Source organism: Myotis nattereri, assembly GCF_964212035.1.
Source record: "Myotis nattereri genome assembly, chromosome: 18".
Lineage (NCBI taxonomy): Eukaryota > Metazoa > Chordata > Mammalia > Chiroptera > Vespertilionidae > Myotis > Myotis nattereri.
This window is the reverse complement of record NC_138093.1, coordinates 33,607,428-33,614,533: the sequence shown is the minus strand read 5'-3', so window position 1 is coordinate 33,614,533 and position 7,106 is coordinate 33,607,428.

Sequence of the window (7,106 nt, the reverse complement as noted above, 5' to 3'; positions counted from 1 at the left end):
CCGCCGCTGCTTCTGGACCCCACATGCTTGGTGGGGCTCAGCACGAGCGCCAGGGGATCCCTGAAAGCCAAGTGCAGATTGTTGGAGGATGACACGCATGATCCAGGCTCCATGAGCTCATGAGCAGGGCCCAGCAGGGGACTCTGAGGCTTCAGCTCATCCTGTGCGGGGCAGCGCAGGACACGGCGCCTCCACGTCTCAACTTCTCAGAGCTGCCGATTCCACCTCCACGGGGAAGGGCGGGGGGACTGCACCAAGGCCCATGACCAGAGGGACCCTGTAAGACCCCCAGGGACCTGAAGGCCTCTTAAACACCCCTCTCTAAGGCCTAACGTAACACTGAAGGTGCAGGACCGCCCAGTTCCTCAGATGCAAATGGGCGCCCACAGCTGCCAGGTGACTGGGGGCCGTGCCTGCCCAGGAGCTCACCTCCACGGAAGGCAGAGCTGCGAGCACAGCAGGGCACAGCTCACGGGCAGCATCACACACGGTCTCCCTCCTGGCAGGGAGGGTGCTCAGTTCAGCCAGGACGGGTCGGGAGAGGACCTGGAGCACTGACTCCAGGCTGGGGTCTGGCAGGGGAGGGGAGGGGAGGTGCCCAGCAATGGAGGCCTGAGCAGCACCAGCCTCCACGTGGGACTGGAAGGCGGCGAGAGGAAGGGGAGGAGCCAGCCCCGAAAGGCCTCATGCCCATGCTAAGGAACTCGGCTCTCCCTCGGGGCTCCGTGGACACAGGTTTTAGGGCAAGTCCCACTGGCATTTTAAAGGTATGACTCTGGGGCCTGAGTGGTGCCTCTGTGGGGGTGGATCGAAACACCGTGCCTCAGTTTCCTCATGTGTAAACCGAGATGATAGCACTCACAGTTATGGGTAGAGATGAACTAGGTATTTCCACAAAGCGCCTGAAACACAATGTGGGTCTGGGCACACCCTCCCCAGCCCACCTCCCCTGGCTGGGAGGGAGGCCCCTGCAGGCCTGGGGGGAGGGGAAGCAGAAGCTGGTCTCAGAGAGCTGGGCCAGGGGCTCGGCCAGGGGCTCGGCCAGCCACCCTCATCTGGGAGGAGTCCACGGGGCATTCAGATCCACGACCAGCAGATTCTGGAAACAGTCCGGCTCAGGTTAAAGGGGGGCCTGCCCACAGGTCTGGAGGGCCTGGTGCTGCAGGGCTATGGTCTCTGCTTCTCCCTCCGAAGGACCGTTTCCTCCTTATGGGCTGGTGACTCAAAACAGATTCTGGGACCCCATTTCCCTCCTGATTCCCATCGGTGAGGGGGAGCCTGCACTGGGCTTCCTTCCTCCTGCTGTGATGCGTCCCCAGCTCAGGTCTGAGAGCCTGAGGTGTCCCCCAGAAGACGTGTGAATGAGCCAGCTCGGGCCATTGGCAGTGGGCGGTACACTGGGCTAGCAGCACCCGCACCTGACAGCCAGGCAGGGAAGCCAGTCTCAGGGACAGGCTAGGCCTCCACAAAGGCCTGGCCGCTCTCCAAGTGGACTCACCATTTGCACTCACGGGGCTGCCTCAGTTCAGCAGGGTTGGGGAAGGTGCGGGGGGAGGAGGGGCTCAAAGAATTGCTGCCGCTGGTCATCTGGGGTTCTCTTCCAAACTGCTTCCATGAACTTGTAAACAGTGTAATTCCTGGCTTCCTTTCCCTCCATCGCAGAAAAGATCCTGAATCAGGCAACCCCACTGGGAGGTGGAAAGGAATGGGCCAGGGTGGCCTGAAGTAACTTGGATTTTATTTTCCTTGGAAGCTCAGAGTTGCAGCAGCCACTTGAAGCAGCTGGGTCCTCTCCCTGCACCCTCTGCCAGAGGCGGGGGAGGAGTCGGGGGTGAGATGGGAGTGAGGAAAGGAGGGAGGGTGGTAGGGAGGAGGGAAGGATGGAGAGGAAGGGAAAGATAGATGGAGTAGACAAGGGAGAAAGGGGAGGGAGGGGAAGCAGCAGAAATGAGAGGAACAAGGCAGAGGCTCAGAGAGAGACGGGGCGAGGTGTGGTGGGCCGGGTGGGAGCAGGGATAGGCTTAGGTGATCCAGGCCACCCTGCTCGTGCTGGTCTGTGGCAGCCCCGTCCACGGCTGGCCCCACAGCGCTGGCCCCCCGCTTGCGCAGTGCTGGAATGCAAGTAGCTGTGGCTTGGAGGCTACCCCCTGGCCGGGAGCAAAGGCTGCTGACATCGGCCTGGAATCGCTGCGTTTTTCCAACACACACCCCAGCCAGCCTTATCGTCAGCCTGGCAGAGGGGCCTGGGATGGGAAAATTCCATTAACTGGGACACGGGCGGAGGAGGCGCCGCTAAACTGCTTGAAAACAAGCCCCACCCACCCCACCCCACATGGTGACACCCTTCCAGGCCTTTCCAGGAGCCTCAAATCCCTGCTCACGTTCCCACCCTGGTTTGCCCTTCTTGTCCCCAAGGACCTAGATGATCCCCGTGGGACCACTCCAGTTTGGTGACACAAAGAAGGCCCACCCCCCTGCAGTGGGGATGGTGACCCGCCAGCCCTCAGCCCTGGACAGTCACTAGCACCTGCAGCAGGAAGTCCACCCCAGTGGGACCAGCTCCCTTGCACGTGAGTCTTCACCAGAGTTCCCAGCACCACCCCTACTTCCATCCTGGCCCGGCAGGTCGCTGGCACCTTCTGTTCTCCCTGGACCAGGCAATTCCCTCGTCTCCCCTCCCCGGGTGCAGGGGCCCTGGCTCGAAGGGATGTTAAGAGAGAAGTCCTGGAGTAGGTACAGGTGGGGAGCGGACAGCTGAGTTCATTTCATTAGACATTTAATGCGCACCTCCTATTTGCCCCAAATGGTGTGATCAGAAAGAGCAACAAGACCCACATGAGGCCCGGCTGGTGTGGCTCAGTGGCTGAGTGTCAATCTACGCACCAGGAGGTCACGGTTCGATTCTGGTCAGGGCACACGCCTGGGTTGCAGGCTCGATCCCCAGTAGGGGGTGTGCAGGAGGCAGCCCCTCAATGATTCTCATCATTGATGTTTCTCTCCCTCTCCATCCTCTCTGGAAAAAAAAATATTTTTGAACAACAACAAAAAAGGCCCATGTGAGGAAGGCAAAAATGTCAAATTGGAACTGTAATTCATGTTGTGATGACAAGTATGTTAGAGACATGCGAGGCGATGGGAGCCCAGAAGAAAGTGACCAGTCGGGGCTGGGTGACCCTGGGAAGGCTCTCTGGTCTGGGGGACCTGGCATTTGGACTGGACCTGGGAAGGTGAACAGGATTGTGATAGGGAGAGAAAAATGGAGAAAGGTTTTGCTGGTCTTTAAGCTGCACCTACAAAGTAAGATGAGAGATTTTGAAGCATTGCTGCTGTTACCACACCGGCTGGGCAGTGCAAAGGCAAAAGCGTGGATGTGAGTCCAGACTGGGCCATTTTGTGGGCCAGTCACATGACTTCTTTGAGCCTCAGTTGTGTCACCTGGGAGACAGGAATGCCGGCCATTTCACAGAGTGGCAATGGAGATGAAGTCATTCCAGCCAAGAGTGCCTGCCAAATAGTAGGAATTGAATGCATATTTCTTAAGTACATGTAACATGTAGCATTTTACAAGGGACTTTCACAAACATTTTATTATTATTTTTAATTGATTTCAGAGAAGGGAGACAGAGAGGTAGAAACATCAATGATGAGAGAGAATCATTGATTGACTACCTCCTGCACGCCCAACACTAGGGATGGAGCCCACAACCCAGGCATGTGCCCTGATGGGGAACCGAACTGTGATCGCCTGGTTCATAGCTCGACGGTCAACCACTGAGCCTTGCTGGCCAGGCTTCACAAATATTTTAATTCCCTGATGACGTTCTGTCACGGTCCCGGCTCACAGGGTAGCAATGGAAGGTATTACTGACCCTCCTTACACATTGCAGGCCACACCTACTTCCTTGGGAGGCTGAGCTCAGCGTGTGACAAACGGGTCCGAGCAGGGAAGGAAATAGCGTGGAGAGCTGGAACTGGGTCAGAGCATTCGCCCTCAAATGTCTAGGGAGGGGTTCCACAATCCCACAATCACACAAGCACACGGCCTCGGTCCCATTTTCAAAGTGTGGTCCGTGAGTCACTCTGATCAAACTCTCTTATAAAATACGGACCAATAGCCAGACTTGCCAAACCAGTCTCTGGAGATGGGGTCTGGAACAATCTGGAACACACGCATGCATAAGGTTTGGGAAAGTGTAGGGACTGTTGTGCCTCCTGCTCCCTCTGCCTGGCCCACCCTTGCTTGGAGAGCCAAGGGCCTACTCCATTCAGGTTTCTGTTTAAATGTCTGCTCCCCAGAGGCCACCCAATCTAGTCTTAGTCCCTGAAACTCTCTAGTCCCTTAGCGCACATCATGCTCATCATAGTACTTAACCTGATAACATGTCCATGTTGATTCACTATTGTACCTTTAGTGCCTAGAACAGCGCCTGACATAGGGTGGGTATTAAATACTTGTTCAATGAATTGCCGCTCTGTGCCCTTGAAGGTCGCAGTAAACATCGGTGCTTCCGGCCACATATTCCAGCCCGTTTCCCATTCTGAGCACAGGGTAGGGTTGCACTTCTCGGCCCCCCCCCCCCCCCCCCGGTGCAGGTGGTATAGCTAGGTCTGGCCGGTGAACGATTGTGCGGAAGCGAGTGGAGCCTTTAAAGGTGGGTGTAGGAGCCTGCAGACCCTCTCGGCCTCCCTCTGCACAGTGACTGTTAGCTGTGGTGGCTGCTCCGTCGGCCTGGGTCCCTCAGTGGCTCTGATGAAGTCTCCCTGGCACTCGGCGGAGGGCAGTGGAGTGAGTGAGGAAGAAGTCTGGTCCACAGGCAGGGAGGTGAGGTGGTTCATTACTGCAGCGGAACCTGCCCTGCAGGACAGGCCTGGTGATCCCCTGCAGAGCCCAGAGCAGTCGGAATCACGGGGAGGCCCGAGGTGCTTTGGGAATTTCAGGTGCTTTGGGAATTTCAAAGCCTCAAAGCCAAGCAGAGCCCCACACTTCCCCTGCAGAAAGGCAGCCGCCTCTGTCCTTCCTCCCCCGTCCTACTAAGACGCTCAGGAGGGGGTGGGAAAGCCTTGAAACACTGTTCCCCTGGGGGAGCTGACAGGCTCAGGGACCACCTACCTCGGGAGTGACCTCACACACTGACCACACACTCCGACTCTCATAATCCTTCCCCTTGGTCAAAAGTGAAAACATGAAGCGGCCCCCTCTTCTGGGAGTGAGTCACAAACAGAGGAAGTCCACGGCTCCGGGCCCAGCGGAGCCGCTCACGTGGGGGAAACTCCAGCGGAGGTGTCTCTGCAAGGCTGCTGTGGTCTCTCTCACCTGTGCAGCCTGCGTGACAGAGGGAGGGGTGCAAACCATGCTTGGGTTCCAGCATCCAACCTCACCCGGACCCGCCAGCTGAAGAGTTTATACTTCCCTGGGGAGGGAGGAATGAGTGTGTGTGTGTGTGTATGTGTGTGTGTGTGTGGTGTGTGTGGTGTGTGTGTGGGGGGGGGTATGTGTGTGTGTGTGTGTGGTGTGGGGGGTGGCTGTGTGTGGGGTGTATGTGTGTGTGTGTGTGTTGTAGGAGGGAAGGGACGCTTCTCAAGGAAGAAGGGACTGGGCTGGAAAGATGGCATCAGAGGAACCAGACCCAGGCAGGGAGCCTCCTGTTGAGTTCGGGGGAGGCAACTACCTCTCCAGACCTCGATTTCTTGGCTCAGGGAGAGGAACCTCAGATAAACCTGATAACCTTGGGGTTGGTTACATGAAGTCATATCACCTCCATTTTCATCTCTTTCCCATCCCAGAAGCCAATGTCTGCCGCTGGCCTGGCATGGTCTCCGCCCGCTCAGCCGCCACCCCGCCTGCTGCCCAGCTGCCTGCAGCAGAAACACAGAAGCCAGCATTTTGCTGTGCACCCAGGCGACCTGGAAGGGTTTACACCTGGTTGTTCCGGACGGTCCCCAGTCCAGGGCCGGAGGAGACAGTCATCCCAGGAACCTCTCTGGCCTGGGCTGCCAGGGGTGGGGGCGGGAGGTCGAGGGCAGAGATGTGATTGTCAGCGATTATTTCACAAATGACATTTCCAAACTGGCCTCCCAGTGATGAACTCTGCCAGGTCTCCTCTTCTTGCCACACCAAGCTGGCACCCCGAGCTCACAGTGGGTCCACACCCGGAACCTCACCCAGCCCGCTGCCCTCCTGGGAGGAGACGACAGAGGACAGAGGGTGGGTGAAGCAGATGTGCACATGCACTACAGGTTTCTGCACAAGCCACGAGCTGCGTGCGGAGCAAGCGGGGGAGATGGGAATCAGACGGCACAAAGGCAAATTGCACTTTCCTTTTCCGGCATTCAGCGCATCCGGAATCAGTCTTCCCACTGGGTTCTCTCCGTCTGTCCCAGGGAAGTCACCTGTCCTGGTCGGGGAGAGAATGGAGGAGCCCATCTTATCACTACCTTCGATCTGAGGCAGAGCATCGGCACCTCCTGGGAACTCATTAAAAATGCAAAATCTCAACCCCCTGCCCCAGACACACTGACTCAGAAACTGTGTGCGGGGGAGTAATCTGTGAGTTAACGAGCCCTCCAGGTGATCGCCATGCTGCCAAAGTTTGAAAACCACTGATGGAGAGAAAGCCAGCTTCAGCCAGGGGAGAGGAGAGGTGGAGGAGGGGAGGTGGGGGTGGCTGGAGGCCCACACTCCCGAATCTCAGCGCCTTCTCTTTGCAGCGCTGCGGCGTTGGCTGCTGCGGCATTGCCTGCTGTGGCCTTGGCTGCTGTGGGCCGTTCTCGCTTGCCCAGATACCACCTTCAGCTCCAGTCCCTGGTGAGACCCGAGGACCCTGCGACATGTCCTCCGCTACAAATGCGATCATCCGGGCCATGAGGGAGAAGCCAGGGACCAAAGCAGGCTGGGAATTCCCCCGGCCACTGGACTCCAAGAAATGTTAGGAATTACCTAAGAATTCCTGCAAGGGGAAACGAAAAGCAAGAGTGAAAATTCCCCTGCCAGACACTAGGGGGAGACCCATCTCTAGCCTGGGAAGCGGGGGAGGCGGCGAGGTCTATTTCAGACAATTCCCCAAGTTGTTTGCTGGTGACCTGTGATAAACCAACCAAACCGAACC